The sequence below is a fragment of the Saimiri boliviensis genome, chromosome 3 (genome assembly GCF_048565385.1).
Source record: "Saimiri boliviensis isolate mSaiBol1 chromosome 3, mSaiBol1.pri, whole genome shotgun sequence".
NCBI lineage: Eukaryota > Metazoa > Chordata > Mammalia > Primates > Cebidae > Saimiri > Saimiri boliviensis.
This window is the reverse complement of record NC_133451.1, coordinates 106369412-106387386: the sequence shown is the minus strand read 5'-3', so window position 1 is coordinate 106387386 and position 17975 is coordinate 106369412. Positions and strand designations below refer to the sequence as shown.

Below are 17975 nucleotides of genomic sequence, written 5' to 3'. Positions count from 1 at the left end.
TGTTTACATATGTCACAATCAATTGGTGAGGAAACGCAAACAGCCTTGGCAGTATTTGTCTAACCATGAGCAGTCACTTTATTATTTTCTATACCCTTTAGTTCATTTTATATTATTAATTGCCTCCATATTGCACATTGGTTGACCTGAAATATATATATATATATATATATATATATATATATATATATATAATAATATATCTTTTAAATAAATAAATGGAAGTTAAAAGTGTTAATATTTTGATTTGTTTTGAAAATTATGACTGTTTTTAAACCAGAGAAGCTTTCTGGCAACGTAATCTGGAGATAAAACTGCACTTGCCAGCTGCCTTTAAATTATACTGCTCATTTTCTCTATCTTTCAGACTTGTAATCAGAGACAGATCTGGACATGTGAGTTTTAGTTTTCCACTGTGCACTTATAATTACCACCAAAATAGTTATACTCTCTGATGGGCTCCAAATGCATTGCCTAAAGCTTATTGCTTAGTGGGTTTACTTTCTAAATTGTTTGCTTCAACTGATGCTCCAAGAGTCAGAGACTCAGGGATCTAAAAGATTAAATAACCAAAAATTACCTGCTTGAGTACTTCCCGGGCCAAGCCAATCAGTGCCTCTCTCTCTCTTTCTGTCTCTGGCTTTTCTCCTTCATTTTCTCTCTGTCTCTCCTTTTCTTAACATAGAAAGGGAATGAAGAAACAGAAACTGTGCAGCCCTGGTCTCCCTGGGATCCTTTCCACAATTCAGTCATTAGCTCATCTGCCTTGTATTTTACCATTAGGACTCTAGGAGCAAACTGATTACTGGATGCTTCCTGTGTGCTCGAGTCAGGATCTAGCCAAAAATGGAATCATAATTCACAGCTAATCTACAGGAATAAAAGCTGTTAATTTTTCCTATCAGATGTCCTATAAAATTGTGGTTTATTTTCCCAGTAGAATTATACAAGTTGAGCTTTATTATTATTGTTTTTAACTGGTTTGAGTACATTATGTTTTAATAAGTCATTTGGTCATTAGCAGTCCATACCTTGTGAACCAAGCCACATGGTGAAACAGGTTATGCAAACCTAATTAGCACTACTGGGAGTTTGAGGATGCATAATTGACTCCCTAGATGCCTCACTGTAGCACTGTTGTGTGGCATTTTTCTATGATGAGGATGGAAAAGTAACTTATATATTTTACCCTTTTGCATAATTAGGAAAATGGCAGCAGGGGTCAATTTTAAGACATCTGAATTCATTACACGTTTCCCAATTAATGTGAAGGAAGCAGTACACGATATATGCAAACATTTACCTGTTTTTGCAACTGTGTTTGTAAAATTGGGTAGCTATGTTTGGAATATTTTTTAAAAATTGAAAGAACTTGAATATCCAAAAATGAGGGATTTATTAAGTAAAGTATGACATATTCATGTAATGGAACATCCTTTAAAAATAATGTTTTAAAATAATATTTACTGGCAAAGAAATAGGTTTATAATATATTGATAAATAAAAGAAGCATGATGTCTTTTACATTTATGAATGACAATAATATGAAATCTGAAGACTATACAATAAGATGAAGATAACAGTGATTACCTCCAGGCTGTTGTTCGCATAAGTGACTTTGAAATTCTATTTTACTTATCTATATCTTTCAATTATTTCCTAGCAATCATATATTCATATATTACCTGTGTAATAAAAATAAAACAAAGAAATCTACTAGATATAAATCCACTTAAAATATGGAAGGGGATAGTCAAGCAGAAATGAAGTTTTGATTTTTAAAGATGGGATAGCACTTCAGAATGTAAAACCTCAATTTTCTTCCTGCATTAGGTACATGACAAAAGGGATTGCTGGTGATATGATTTGGCTGTGTCCTCCCTCAAATTTCATCTTGAATTATAGTTCCCATAATCCCCACGTGTCATTGGAGGGTCCTAGTGAGAGGTAATTGAATCATGGGGGCAGTTACCCTCATGCTGTTCTCATGATAGTGAGTGAGTTCTCATGAGTTCTGGTTGTTTTAAAAGGGGCTTTCCCACTTTCCTTGGCAGGTCTCCTTGCTGCCATGTGAAGAAGGATGAGCCTGCTTTCCCTCCCACCATGACTGTCAGTTTCCTGAGGCCTGCCAGGCCACGCTGAACTATGAGTCAATTAAGCCTCTTTCCTCTATAAATTATCCACTCTCAGGTATGTCTCTACTAGCAGCATGAGAAAAGACTAATACAACTGGTAACAAGAAGCAAAATTACTAGAAAATTTTGTGTCAGCCATTTCCAAAAGTAAGATTTACAAGATAGTACCAGCTAAAGTCAGGACTAGAAGAGATTAGTCAAATCAAGCAGCTACTAATTAATTCAAGGGCCAAATTTCCTTATTATTCTGATTTACCAGCCATCCAGATAAGGTACACTCAAAGAACTTCATAAATTGTGACAGTTGTTAGCAATAGGGTTGGACACTTGGGAATGCCCAAGGTAAAGATGGAGCCTCCAGCCTAAGAAAAAATAGAATTATATAGAATATAGAATTATTTTTATATATATCTTAATATAGAATTTTTTTATGGATTTTCACTTCCTTAAAGAATACATGGCTTTAGGCAATGCACTTTGATACATGTGGTAAAAATAACCATTGTAATTTTTTTTTTCTTAGACTAGGTGGTTCTCGCACTGAAAAGGGATGAGGAATTAAAAAAAAATAGTGGTTTGAATTCAAAATGGGTTCACATTTATAAAAATGAGATTTGTCTTTCTTCTAACTTTATTATATTAGTAGCATGTCATCTAGGTGCCTTGGCATAGTGGTAAACTCTACAGATATAAATACACAAAGGATTATGATAAAATATTTTCTTAAAATTTGACTTTCAATCATTTTTGCATTTGGTACTATAGCAGTCTCTGAAAGATCTCTAAGCTTTAATTGTTCACTTACTTTGGCTGAGTGAAATTTTGAAATTCACTTTGTGCTTTTGAAAACATCAATATGACCCTGTCTCTCACACCAAACTACCTATACTTAAAAAACATAACTGATACTCCATTATTATAATAGAAATTCTTAGCTTCATGGTGAGACTACAGATTTACTCACACAACATTTAGATGTGTAAAAAAAAACAAAAACAAAAACAAAACTCTTTTATTTTCTATTAACTGATCTGGTCTTACTAAAATACCTCATCCTGAGAGGTATCAGAAGCAAAAGAATCTGGTAAGTCAAAATAGAAAAAGATGAAGAGCCCAGGAGAAGTCCATTGACTTCCCTGAGTTGAGAAGTTGGAGCTAAGAGTTCAAGGAGGCCAAGGAAACAAGAGTTCACAGGGCTGTCAAAGTTGTCAGAATCAAAATGGAGTTGTTTGTATCATGCCATGACAAAATGGAGCTGGGGAGGGCCATGAAGGGAGGGTTCTCAAGCATGTTTGCTTGATAACAAAAATATCAAAACAGATTGCAAAAACCACAACCTTGCACAAAGGTCACCACAACCTTGTCCAGTAAATGCTTCTGCAAGGATGTCTGCCTAGCAACTTCCTGTTTAACCTTGGACTGATGTTCCCTTATTATTGATCTTGGTAGCCAAGGATGATTCATTTAAAAAAAAAAAAAAAAAAAAAAAAACCTAGGTAATCTTCCTCATTTGCCTTTAAAAACTTCTCATTGCCTCAACCACTTTGAATATACACATAATTTACATGGTATGCGTATTCCCATTGCCATGCTACTCCTGAATAAATACTATTTTCTTTTATAGTCTCCTTGGCTGTTTGTTATTTATAGTTGGAGTGGGCAGAGTACTGCAGAGGAGAAAATTACAGAGAAAGAAAGCCCAGAGATCTGCAGAGGGTTCCCTTTGAGTATTAAGCCAAATATCAATAAGGATATGCATGTGAGCAAATTATCCAAGGCTGGAAAAAGAAACACCCAAGGAGCAGAGAAGACAATCCCTAGGGCTCACCCAGAGCTGGGAATAGTTTGTGTGCCCACCAGTGAGAATGGAAGGCCTCTTAATTCAAGGAGCATTGGATAGAATACTAAAAACATTACTACCTTACTAAATGGGCAAAATTGGCTACTAAAGGCTGCTCTGGTCCCACTTAACAAGTCTTAAGAATAGCAACAACAAAAAGAAGCAAACTGTTTCTAAGTAATTTAACAGCATCCTTGGACAAAATTCAAGAATATGTATACAAATTTAAAAAATCCAACTCCCAAAAAGGTAAAATTCACATTTTCTAGCATAAAATTAAAATTTACCATAGTTGTAAAGAAGCAGAAATATAGAGCCCATAATGAAGAGAAAAATCAATCAACAGAAACAGACCTGGCAATAATACAGATTTAGTAGACTAAGAACATCAAATCAGTTAGTATAACTATATGTCATATATTCAAGAAGCTTTGAGCATGCAAAGACATGGGAGATAACAGAAAAGTACTCAAATCAAACTTGAAGAGCTTAAAAATACAATGTCTGAGTATCATCTGAACAAAAGTCCTTAACACATACTGTTGTCTCTGCCTGGGACACTCTTCCTCTCCCACTTCATTTACTAAAAGTAAACCTTCGGATTTCATCTCTATCATCATTCTCACAAGGAAAATTTGCCTGGTCTGCAAGTTATATCACATCCCTGACTAAATGATGTTATAGTTGCAAATACCATTCATTTACTGTCATTATAACAAATATAATTTTGCATTATTTGTATAATCTGTGTCTTCATCAGTATTCCTAGCACCATGGTGACACAACTCATGCTTGGTTTTCTTCACTACCATCTAGTGCCTAGCACAGTGCTTGTAAATCCAAAATTGCAGACAGTTTTAAATTTGCCAGCTTAACTCTATGAGTCTTGATATTTCAAATTAGGACCATCTGTATGTAAAAAGAAATAAACACAGTCAGCCTTTAGGATGCAGGGAACCAACAGGTTTCCCCTCTCAATAGCTCTTTTTGTTAAGAAAAGACAGTGTTTCTGCATTTCTTCGGCTGCAGTACCCAAGGGATACACAAAATTATACCTTTGGTTCTGAAGCAGACAGTCCTGGTCTTTAATCCTATTTAATCCTATATTTTAATTTTAATTTTAATTTAATCTTTTAAATTCTGGGGAAGGATTAATGTTATTAAATGCCTTCTATGTTCCTATATTACTGATTTGCACTTGGAGTTTTCTGAAATATTAGAAACACTTGCTGCAATTAACTAAGCTGGAGATAAACGCAAGTGTTACAGAATGCCAAAAGAGAAAGTTCTGTTTAATAGTTAAAAAGAAATTACTTCTAGTTGGTTTGTCTTGAACAAAACTATTGAAACAAAAAACTTTTAACAATATATCAATGGATACTTTCAAGTAGCAGATCTCTTTTCCTTCTTTGATTCCAACTGGGACCTCAGATCGTGGAGCAGAACGCTGGTGAGGACTGCACAATGCACTGTTTACAGCAATGAAAATGACTGATTATATTCCCAATGACTGAGTGTCATAGAAGCTGCAATCTTGGAAACATCACTGCACAGAGAGGAAGGTGATATAGGAAGTAGGGCCAGTTTCTTGCTCTTATACTGCATCATTGAGTCATTGCTTTCTTGGAAGATAATTTTAGTAGGCCAGATTACTGTCAAACACTAATTTTTGAAGGGAATATTCAAATGTTTTATTATCACGTGTTGCATATTCAAATGGAACAAGCCTAATTGATTTTAAGGTGGATTTTCTTTTGAGATAATGCAATCGCCGTCAATGTTGATCTTTAAAATGTAGCAGAAATATTCAAATGCTTAAATATTTAAAAGTTAAACACATGAATTGGAAGTCTAAAAATATGTTTAAATTGGGCTAAGATACTGTTCTATGTAGTCCTAGGTATGACCTAAGTGAAAAAGGCATCGGTTAGCACAGTAAAATTCTATTCAAGTGGCCACCTTGTCCTCTTGCAATCGGCCAGTTGCTCTAATTTGTTTCTTTTGAAAAATTATAGACCTCCAAGCTAGAAAGATGTGCCAGCCTCCTCCTCTTCCCTAGCTACAAAGATGACCCAAGACTGAGAGAGTCTATGACTGTCAGAATACACCTTTTAGATAGTTTTCACATGTGGAAGATAAAATTGTGGATATATTAACAATTAAAGTGTAGTGTAGTATATGCTGTGTAAAACCTTTGTATTAGCTGGGTAGGCTGTTATATTAAAATAGCAAACATCACACATCATTTCCACCCATAACTGCAAGGAAATTGAGAAATATGGACAGCAATGTAATGTTCTGTGAACACCACTATCCTTTTTTTCTCTTGAGACGGAGTCTCACTACTCTGTCACCCAGGCTGGAATGCGGTGATGCAATCTTAGCTTACTGCAACCTCTGCCTCTCGGTTTCAAGTGATTCTCCTGCCTCAGCCTCCTGAGTAGTTGAGACTACAGGTGTGCACCACCACCTCCAGCTAATATTTGTATTTTTAGTAGAGATGGGGTTTCACCATGTTGACCAGGATGGTCTCTATCTCTTGACCTTGTGATCCATCCGCCTCAGCCTTCCAAAGTGCTGAAATTACAGGAATCAGCCACCATGCGGCCTAACACCACTATCTTTAGCACAAACATTAACTCTGTCTTTAAGAACATGAGACTTGGAAAGAGGAATGCCAGCATTTAAGTGTGCCTCTGTGTGTGTGTGTGTGTGTGTGTGTGTGTGTGTGTGTGTGTGTGTCACTGCTCATTTGCTCCCCTTGAATCACTCTCTTATGATGTCACAGAAACCAGGGGTGAGGTCTCATAAGAAAGGAATAGTGCCTGGATCGTATTTATTGAAAGGAATCTTGAAATATTTGGATGAATACTATTTTCTTTTAAATTCATAATTTTGAAAGAAAAAAATTAAGCTCAAAATAAATAATCACACTTTACCTTATTTTTTAAACCTTCCCTTCTATAAATACATGTTTTTACAGAAAACAGACTCAAAAATTCTCTGTCAGTCATGCAAGCACACATGCATATTATTCAAAATCCTTCCTTGGATAATTGGAAGCCCTTTTTCCATAAGAATTTTAGTAAATGGAAAAAGATATATCACAATTTTTACTTATTTCTGATATCAGCTTTTTCTCAGGGAGGAGAAACAGCTTGTATATTTTCCTACCAGAATCTAAAACACAAATTGGAAAGTTTAGCTATTCAAAAACTCCAAATAAAATTACTCTCATGATTCTCTTGCTGTTTTCAGTCTAGTTAATCCTATGGCTTTTTCTCTAATCATCTTTTAGTCAGACTCACATTTCTTCCCAATTCCCTGCATGCCTTAACAGTTCAATGTTAAAAATAAGATACTCTTCATTTTCAAGTATAATACAATAGCCTCACACTCCTCAGGGTGTTTTAATGAAGATTCCATGTGTAACTGCCCCTAAAAGTTTCCCATAACACAGGACGAGAGAGCTATGTATTTGCACATGTGTGTGTATACATATGTTGGCGGTAAGGAGAGTGTGATAGGTGTGCAGTACATTTGGTTAGGACTAAATGTTTTCATAGGGTGGGTGAATGCATTCTAGAGATAAAAGAGAAATGAAATTACCTCTCCCCAGAGGAGCACCTGCTCTTTAAAGATGAAGTGTACAGAAAAGAATGAGTAGATTACCTATTACCAGACTCCATATCTAGGGATTAGAGACAAGCTTCACAAAGGATTTCCTTTAACAAATAGGAGAAGAGGGTAAAGACAGACTTAGAAAGAATGTATCCAGTAAAGATAGAAACAGTCTATCAAAAACAGACCATTAGCCCAGATACAAATTATCTTGGAAAAACAAGAACAAAAAAGCATTAGGATTCCTTTAGGCAACTTGGACCTGAATTGACATTGAAAGATGAGTTCTGAATTTTAGGACTGACCTATAGGAGGAACAACTTGGATTTCTGTGTTCATCTGTACCCTCCTCATCTATACCCTCCTCCTTACAAAATTACTTGGATGACCTTCTCCCACTTCATATAGGTAGGTTTTTCCATATGAGATACATGTGAAAGTTTCTATGTAGGTAGCTTAGAAGTCGTACTTTGTTAATTAAAAGTTTTCAAGTTAATGGGCTTCATTCATTAAGAAGTCCTATTAAAGAAGGAACACACAACCTAAATGACAGGTTTCCAAAAACAGTAAATTAAATGAAATTTTCCCAAACTGGCACTGTTATGGATGGATCGGTGTCCCCTTAAAATTTAAATGTTGAAGTCCTAACTCCCAGTACCTCACAATGTGACCATATTTGGAAATAGTGTGATTGCAGATATAACTGCTAAAGATGAAATCACAATGGAGGAGAGTAGGCCTCTCATCCAGTATGCCCAGTGTTCTTACAAAAAGTGGAAATTTGGACACAGACATACATGCAGGGAGAATGCCATATGAAGATGAAGGCAGACATGGGTAATGCTTCCATAAGCTAGAGACTGCAGGCAAACCACCAGAAGCTAGGACAGAGGAATGAAAGACTCGCAGTGACTTTCAGAAGGAACCAACTTTGCCGAAACCTTCGTCTGAGACATCCCGAATCTGGACCTCCAAAACAATAAACTGCCATTGTTTAACCCATCCAGTCTGTAGCAGTTTGTTAAGGCAGCCCTGGAAAGAGAACAAATATGCTTTACCTCATCAACACTCATATACTAAGTTCATGTCTCCATAGAAACCCAGGACATCAACAACATTTTTCAAAACAGGCTGGGCGCAGTGGCTCTCTTCTGCCATCCCAGCACTTTGAAAAGCTGAGGTGGGTGGATCAGAAGGTCAGGAGTTCAGAAGCAGCATGGCCAACATGGTTGGTGAAACCTCGTCTCTATTAAAAATACAAAAATTAGCCAGGCATGGTGTTATGCGCCTGTAATCCCAGCAACTCAGGAGACTGAGGCAGAAGAACTGCTTGAACCTGGGGGGTGGAGGTTGCAGTGAGCCCAGATAGCGCCACTGCACTCCAGCCTGGGTCACAAGAGCGAGATTCCATCTGAAAAAAAAAAAAAAAAAAAAAAAAAAAAAAAAAAAAAAGGCAATAATTTAAATATTGTCGTTATCCTGTGTTATCCACAATATTATCTATTTTCATCACAGAGTTCAGCCACCACAGTTAATAGTCAAAAGAAAATACATAACCCACTGGGTTTCCTTAGTCTCATAATACATCTTACTATAGATTTTCTCCTATCAGTATCATATCCTAGAGACCTAACAAGGATGTCATGAAAACAAAAAAAAGAAAGAAAGAAAAAGACAATTTTCTGAGATGTCATTTTCAAAAAGAAAAACATTTAATTAAAGGAAAACTGAAAGAGTCTTAGGAGAAAAGAGATTGTACCCATGTTTACTTCATTAGGCCCTTACACCTTTCCACATATGTTTCTGCACCACCCACCTTAGCCTCAGTAGGGAATAGATTTCCTTCTCTTATTCATTCACCCACCTTTACTCTGCTTTCATTCATAACTGTATCAACTTTCTACCTACTTCACTCTTCCCACATTTTCTTCATCTTCCTCCCATGACTCTCTTAGATACAATGCTGGAGACACAGCTGCCATAACTTCAGTAGAAGTTAAAGTGTGTGCAGAGTGGCTGTTGGCTTAGTTTTGCTGATTCCATTTAGCTACTGGTTAGAGGAAGTGATGACATAGATTTAAGGCTTGGTTTCTGGCAGCAAACTTCAATAGAAAACGCTTGCTGGACTTAGAGGAATAGGGAGCAGCATGAGTCCAAAAGCCAGGCTTTGAGCAAGCCATGGAAGATTGCAATTAGACCAAAAAGGATGATGGTGAGAAGTGGAAGGGTGAGGAATGAAGGGTATTAAAGATGTGAATATCAGTAATAATAGTAATAATAATAATGATACTAAAATTCGTGAACACTCATATGCTAAGTGCATATCTTCCTAAGAACACAGGTCATTGACAAATACTTTTAAAACAATGGCAACATTTTTAAAATACTTACCTATAACTTATGTGAACAACAGACTATTTTTTTGTTCAATCAGCATGTGCTGAACAATGTTTTTTAAATATTGAATTTCTCTAGAAAAATATTTTTTAAAAAAATCTACTCATTGGACAAAATGGTTTAAAATTCCAAGGATTATCCTATTATTATATTTTTGCATGAGATACTCTGGTGTGCTTCTTCATGATAATACAAACAGGATACTGAAGGCATCATCTCATTGTCAAAAATTTATTTCAAATTATTTAACTGGAAGACACAGAAGTTGGTGGTACGGTTTCTGGAAGTTACAGTCTATCAACCTCTGCCTCGTCCAGGCACTCCTAGTTATGTCAGAATTCTCTCACCACAGTGATGTTGTGGTTGACAACTGTGGTCACAAGGATCTGGACTAACTAGGGACATCTGGAAAAGTGGGTGTTTGACCAAGCAGAGAATTCCAGGAGAATTACTGAGAAAGAATGAATGAAGTATTCATTAATTCAGGCAACATTTATCAGTCACCAAATTTCTGGAAGACTTTCTGCTATGCCTAGCCCTTGAATAACTGACACCCGTGTTGGAGAATTATGACCTAGAAGGGAAGGGTTTTGAGCCCTAGGGCACCATTCTAATAAGCCCTTGAAAATCGTTCTTTAAAAAAGTTGATTTTTCTACTAAGGGGCCAGGATTTTATATTTTGATTTTTAAATCTTTCTCTCTCTCTCTGTGTGTTGCCCAGGCTGGAGTATGCTGGTACAATCTCAGCTCACTGAAGCCTCAACCTCTGGGGCTTGAGTAATCCTCTCACTTTAGCTTCCCAAGCAGCTGGGACTACAGGTTTGCATCACCACACATGGCTAATTTTTGTATTATTTGGTAAATATGTGGTGTCAGGGAGGTTCACCATGTTGCTCAGGCTGGTCTGAAACTTCTGGTCTAGAGCTATCTGCCCACCTCAGCTCCCAGAGTTCTGGGATTACAGGCATGAGCCACTGCACCCAGCTATTTCAATTTCTCATAATTGAAGAAAGTTAATTAGAAATTATCTAGAAAAAAATTAAGCTAATTTTCTGGACATATTATCCCTCTTTATTTTTTTCCTGGAAAATACATAGCCTTTATTACTTGCCAAGCACTGTTATAGTAACTTTTTAAAAATTAACTCATGATTTAGTATAACAACACTATGATGTATGTATTATTGTTATGTACCCCATTTTATAAAAGGGGAAATTGAGATTCAGAGCTAGTAAGTAACCTACCCAGGTTTACATAGCTAGCAAGTGGGTAATCTTTTAGTAAGGTGATAAAAAGACAAAATAAATTATATAGAAATAAAAATGAAAATAAATTATATTCCCTGTCCAGGGACTAAATTAAATTAGAATAGGATTCCTTAAAAATTGATAGTACCAACTTAATGAGACCAGAAGAATAAGTGTGTCCTATTACACAATAGAGTGATTACAGCAAATAACAACATAGAATATACTTGATGACAGCTAGAAGAGAAGGAAGATTCTAAATATTATCACCGCAAGGAAATAATCAACGTCTAAAGTGATAGATATCGTCATTACCCTGATTTGGTCATTATAACACATATTGAAATATCACATTGTACCCCATGAATATATGCAATTATTATGTGTCAATTATACATTTTAAAAATTAATTAATAAAATAAAATAAATGGAATGATACACTTAAAAATCTTGAAGTTCATATTTTAAATGAGTGAATTGTGTAGTATGGAAGTAATACCACAATAAAGCTGCTATAAAATAAAACAAAATTTCAGTTCCATACTAATTCAGATAAAAGATAGCTAAGATTATGTGTAGCTGAAAAAAAAAGTGGTAAGATAAAATATTCTCAAAGAAAACTGGACTATCCTATCATCACCTTCAGACTGGGTAAAGAGTAATTAATCTAGGTGAATCTTTATTGGAGATATTTAAGTGTTTAGACTATGCAACCTCTCCTGGGTAAAACATTTCATCACAAGCTCAAGTGATAAACACTACTGAGCTTTAGTTTTCTCTCTTAAAAAATAGTAATAATGACAGTACCTACCTCATAAGCTTCTCTCCTATGGTGGTATGGTGTCCAGATAGGATTTTTGCATACTGGCAAATGCCCACCAATCAGTACAACCCTCAAAATGGTCTGTATGCTTTGCTGTGAATAAGAGCCATAAAGAGAGAGAAGACTTCAATATGCACACAATTTAAAAGTAAATGCAAGCATGTAAATCAGTCAATACATCCATGGAGAGCCAAAGACAGTTTCCTTAACTTACTCAGACCACCAAAAAAGGTTACTTTAGTTAGGTTAGCAAATGTGTGTCCTTATTTCTCTGACAGCGGAGGTTTTAAAAATGTCAAATCTCTGTGTAACAATGCAATATGAGACAAAGTCCTATTCAGTTTGGAGAACTTTATGAAACTCACCTAGGTACTGACCTCTTGGTAAGTAACTTCTGGGATCAGAGATCAGGCTACAGAATAGAGGAGCAATCAACTGAGGAATCACATCTGTGAGGAAAGCTCAAGCTTTATACTTTATATCTTGGAATAGAAAATCAAAGCTATTCACAAATCTGATTATGATTCATGAATAATATAAATTACAGTAATTACATATTTTTATAATGTGATATAGCTATCTGTTGAATAATAATCTACTAGTATCAAATGAATAATTATTGATATTATCATATATTTGAAATCTATGATATAATGATAATAGTCATCTGTATTATTACAAAGCTTGGTACTAAATAAGCTCTAATTAGCAAGCTTTCCTTTGATAGTTCTTAATTTCATTCACCTAGTATAGTTTAGGAGGAGAGGCTATAAACTGAATCTTCTAATGGAACAATTAGAGATTTCCTTGAGCTCACACCAAAGTGAATTTAGTCTAGACCAAGATACCTCAAGAATTATTGAATGAACTGATTCAAATGACAACCCATGGATTCATAGGATTCCACAAGCTCATGGAAATACATTTTTAATGTCATGAGGCTGAGACTGCTCATCAGATCTTACCACTGCCTATGTAGAAAGACCAATTCATGAATTTCAGGTGGGATGTCTACCTTTTTTCTTGTGAATCCTCCTGCTACCTATTCCTGGTTCAACTTTATGTCCTCAGAGGGATTCCACTTTTCTTTATGATGCTTGTCCTCTAGTGATTTCAAATTATAGGAGAGCAAAGACAATCTTGTTCACTAACAAACCTGAGTTTTTATCATACTGCCTGGCACAAAGCATACATATAATGAATATACATATAAATTCACATACAAACACATATATAGATGTACGTATGTGCCTATATGTATCTGTATGTCTATTGAGACACAGAGGGATAGTACGATGGCTAGAAAGGGAGGAAGTAAGCTGACTTACCTATTATAGAGGCCAATAAGAATGAGAAAATACCTTATGTTTAAGTGCATCTCAAAATCTCATGTGCATAAAAAAAAAAAATCATTGCAGAATCTTGTTACCTTGCAAGTCTCTGTTCAGTAGGCCTAGGCCAGAAACTGTGATTGAGATTCTGTAGGTCTAACCAGCTCCTAGATGAGGCCAGTGCTGCTGTTCCTCTGATCACACTTCGAATGGCAAGGCCTCAGATAACCTGGACCCAGGTGCTGGCCCAAAATGACTAATTTAGCAACCAATGCCTCAAAAAACATACACTATGTAAAAGACAATAAGCTACTTCATGACACATACTATGCTAAGTACCTTAGACAAATTTTCCCATTTGATCCCTTCTGCAACCTATTAAATATTAGTGTACAAATTTAATAATGTAGCAACAAGGAAATTGAGACATAAAGAAGCTATATGGCTTTTACATCTTATACCTAGCAGACATTCTGTCCTCAACTCCTTTCTTTTAAAAAATCTTTTGGTGAAAGAATTTTAGAAGAAAATGAGTCTCTGGTGTCAGGTTTTGTCTGATGTCTCACGGCTAGAATGGTTTATTCCTAGTAAGCGCCAAGCTATTAGAAAAGCCCATTTTTAGAAGGTTGAGAAGTCACAAGTCATATGGAGAGAAACTAGGGAGAGGAGGAGAGAAAAATAACAACAAACAAAATAACAATCCTGGAAAATCCATAGAGGCCACATTCCTCAGAATTCCATACCTCAGTAGGCAGGTACAAAAGTGGCTTATGTAGGTAGATAGGTTGCAGCTACTTTCTTCTAAAGTTTAAGTTGTCCAGATTCAGATCGAGGGGCTTTAAGAAAGCACACCTATGTTCTTGGTGATTTCAAAATAGGAAAAATGCAGGGGACAGGGAAAAGAAAGAAGAAGAAAAATTGAAAACACTATTTTGGAGACTTATAGTCAGAAAAAATTAGAATTCAGTCAAAACTGTAGAAAATAATAAAAACTGAAAAACATTCAGTAAGATTAGAATCCCACAACAGGTGTACTATAGTTTTTAAAACATAATTTTTCTCTTTCCAGTTTCCCATGTTTACTAAAGACAAATCATGGTAGAACCCATTTGCTTTATTATACCTGGCCAGATTATTTGTATAAAGTGCAACAAGAATAATTATTTTTCATGTAGGCTTTTTAAATTAGCTTTGATGGGCCCGGCACAGTGGCTCATGCCTATAATCCCAGCATTTTGGGAGGCCAAGGTGAACAGATCGCCTGAGATCAAGGGTTCAAGAACAGCCTGGCCAACATGGTAAAACACTGTCTCTACTAAAAATGCAAAAATAGCTTTGTATGGTGGTGGGTGCCTGTAGTCCCAGCTACTTGGGAGGCTGAGGCAGGGGAATCACTTGAACTCAGGAGGCAAAGGTTGCAGTGAGCCAAGATTGCTCCATTGCACTCCAGCCTGGGTGACAAGGGTGAAACTCCATATCAAAACAATAATAACAATAAATAATAAATAAATACAAACTGGCTTTGATGGAAGTTTGTTCCATAGAAGGAATCACAGATAAGATTTATTTAAAGCCAAGCCCAGCCATCATGTGTGTACCATCAAATATGTGTGAGTTGGGTGAATTCTTCTCTTCTTGAGGTCCCAAGATAATTTGGGGTTCCTGGGTCTGTCAGAAAGTGATGTTCTTTACTTATCACAGGTCAGGAACTCTGTACAGGGACTGTGTAGACAAGGTATGTGGCCGGTTTTCACAAGAGGCTTTTATTGGTTGTATAAGTCAAGTTTGATTCCTTAAAGGAAAACACTCCATTCCAGTCAAAGCCTTGGTAAAATAACCAGTTTCTCTAATCGTGTCCTGTTACAAATGAAAACAGACTGTTCTTGCACTTATGCAAATAACTATATTGCCATAAATTAAGAATACTCATAGTTTCCAAATCCTAGAGAAATCAGGTAGAGAGACACAAATACGCTCCAAATTTTGTTCATAGGAATGTACTTAATTGTTAAAAACTGTCAATAGCTCAAAAGAAACATTTCCTTGACTCTGAAAAACAAAACAAAGAACTAGGAGCAGTTTAAGCAAAAAGTCAAAACAATTACTTCTGTCATCTATTAGTTCAGTCCATGCAGTTAATTCCTGTTCTGCTTTATATTTATGAACATTTCAGCTTTCCATGAGTCCTGAGGTTTTCCTTTATTCTGATGTCATAGTCTCCAAAGTTATCAGAAAACTGCATTCAAGAGCACCTGTCAGAATTTTATAGCTGATTATACTCTTGAGGAGGCTTGCCCATAACACAGCCTCAGGAGGTCCTGATGACATGTGCCCACAGTGGTCAGGGCACAGCTTGATTTTATACATTTTAGAAAGACATGAGATATTAATCGATATAGGTAAGATGTACATTGGTTCTCTCTGGAAAGGCCGGACAACTCAAGCAGGGAGGGAGCTTCCAGGTCATAGGTAGGTGAGAGAAAAATGGTGGCATCTTTTGAGTTTTTGATTAGCCTTTTCAAAGGAGACAATCAGATATGCATTTATCTCAGCAAGCAGAGAGATGACTTTGAATAGAACTGGAGGCAGGTTTGTCCTAATTAGGTCCCTGCTTGACTTCTCCCTTTAGCTTAGTGACTTTGGTAACCCCCAGTTTTCTTTTCCTTTCACAAATGCAATGCTGTTTAAGAAACAATCTGAGATAGGTTCCATCTAAATTACAAGTCCTGGTAATCAGGTCACTGCCGTCAAACGCTTTTTGGGGGGATGCTCTAACTTATCTATCACAGTACTATTTTAAGGCATAAAGTATTGAAATTTGCTGTAAGTGTAGTTCCAAAGGGCCTCTTTATGATGTAGTGGACAATTTCTTTTCATGCAAAGATTCAGGCAGTTTCTCAGGAATGTGATGCTTTAGGGTACAGATGCTACACATAGGACTTAAATTAACTCACACAGTAAAATATTAATCTACTCCTCCATCACTTTTCCTAAAAGTATTAAAAAAAAGTCATTTAAATGTTGTTGCTAGGAGATTGTTGAGACCAACTTCAAGGAAATGCAGCTTCTAATCATCTGGGTAAGGTCATAGCTTCATTTAAATATAATGATATTTAACCCTGAAATCTTCATAAAAGTAACATCTATACTTTGAGTGCCAAGGCCAGATTCTCTAAATGCTTGTTTGTAGCTATCTGTATTACATGTTCTCTCCAAAAGATTCAGCTGAACCAATGACAGAATGTTAAGTGACAAATTCACAAGCAAAGGACAAACAGAAAAATGTAGGAGTTGAAAAAGTCAGGATAGAGGTCAGTAGAGTGAAGAGAAATGAAAAATACATTTTATGCAAGGTTTTTAAATCCTTTAACATATTTTGGGAAAAAAAGTGTATACCCCATGGATTTTTAAGAATCACTGTTAATTGCCACTCTCTCTTCATTGGCCTTGGTGTCTCCAGAGAATTTTCTTCAGGAAACATTTTAGTCTTGAAATCAAAGATAATGTTGTGATCAAAGCTAAGGAAAAAGTAGAAAGTTAATCAATATTGAAGCGGTGAGGACATTTTAATTGCTTTATCTTGTTACCAAACAATTAGCGTAGACTTAGTCATATTATGTGAATTAACTATTTTATGGTTGACTCACACAACTAAAGAGAAAATAATCAATCTTATGCTTCTAGTGAAAAAACAGACCTTACGGACATCCACAGTCCTCAGAAAGCTTAATTTGCTTTTTCCATAGAAAGTGGATATACAGAAGTACGACTACATTATGAAAACCATATTTCTTAAATTTGCTGATGTAGATAAAGTAAATAAGAATAAATGAGGAAATATTAGATTTATCTCTCTACTGAGGCATTAATATTAGCTCTTTATCTTTAAAAAGTCTGCTGTGCTAAGAGTTTAGTGTGCATTATTAATTTCTAACCTCAACTATGTACTCACTGCAGAGAGGAATGATTGGGCATTTGCTGAGATAGGAACAGTGCTAAGGTTTCTCATGGCACTTCACACTCAGATCACACAATGATACAATGCATTATTATCCCAACCTCACTGTAGTTGTCTCATTACACACATTCTACTCCATCATCATTGCCCTGCAGCCATAAGGTTTAGAAGACAGGCTAAAAACTGGACCTTTTGGTTTTAAGTTGTTTTGATGCCGATTGACATGGAAATCTGTTTTGATAATACTGTTACAAATATTCAGCAGAGATTTTGAATGTGTGGTTACCTGGGTAGGGCCAGATCTAATATCCATTGTTTTATTTTACCTGACATTAGGATGACACAAAAGAACAGTAACATATGCAAATAAGTGCCTCATACTTGATGACAATATATATTTAGAATGAGATGTATTAATGAGGTTAAGCTGTGAAGAAAAGCACAGGATCTCTTCAAACTTGCTATTTAAAGTCAGTGTCTTAATTTGCTCCTGGCAAGTAAATTTTATGAAAAATGCAATAGGTTGTATACAGAATTTCTCTCAGCTTTGTCAAGATGAAAAGACATTGAGTACTTTGAAACATGATACCATATTTTAAAATGTGATATATTTCGTCTCCTAT

The 17975-nt window shown here is 35.8% G+C and overlaps 1 protein-coding gene across 4 annotated transcripts in view; it reads right to left on the bottom strand.

Annotated features, from left to right (window-relative positions):
* Nucleotides 1–239: 239 nt before the first annotated feature.
* LOC141584037 (centrosomal protein of 44 kDa-like) overlaps nt 240–17975 on the bottom strand; it is an 80558-nt gene continuing 62822 nt past the window's right edge. For all 4 annotated transcript variants that reach the window (XR_012516920.1, XR_012516923.1, XR_012516921.1 and 1 more), the window contains 4 exons: nt 16791–16912; nt 14138–14253; nt 12052–12156; nt 240–8628 (listed from right to left, as the gene is read on the bottom strand). The gene's annotated coding sequence lies outside the window, so the exon portion shown is untranslated. The remainder of the gene's footprint in view (nt 8629–12051; nt 12157–14137; nt 14254–16790; nt 16913–17975) is intronic.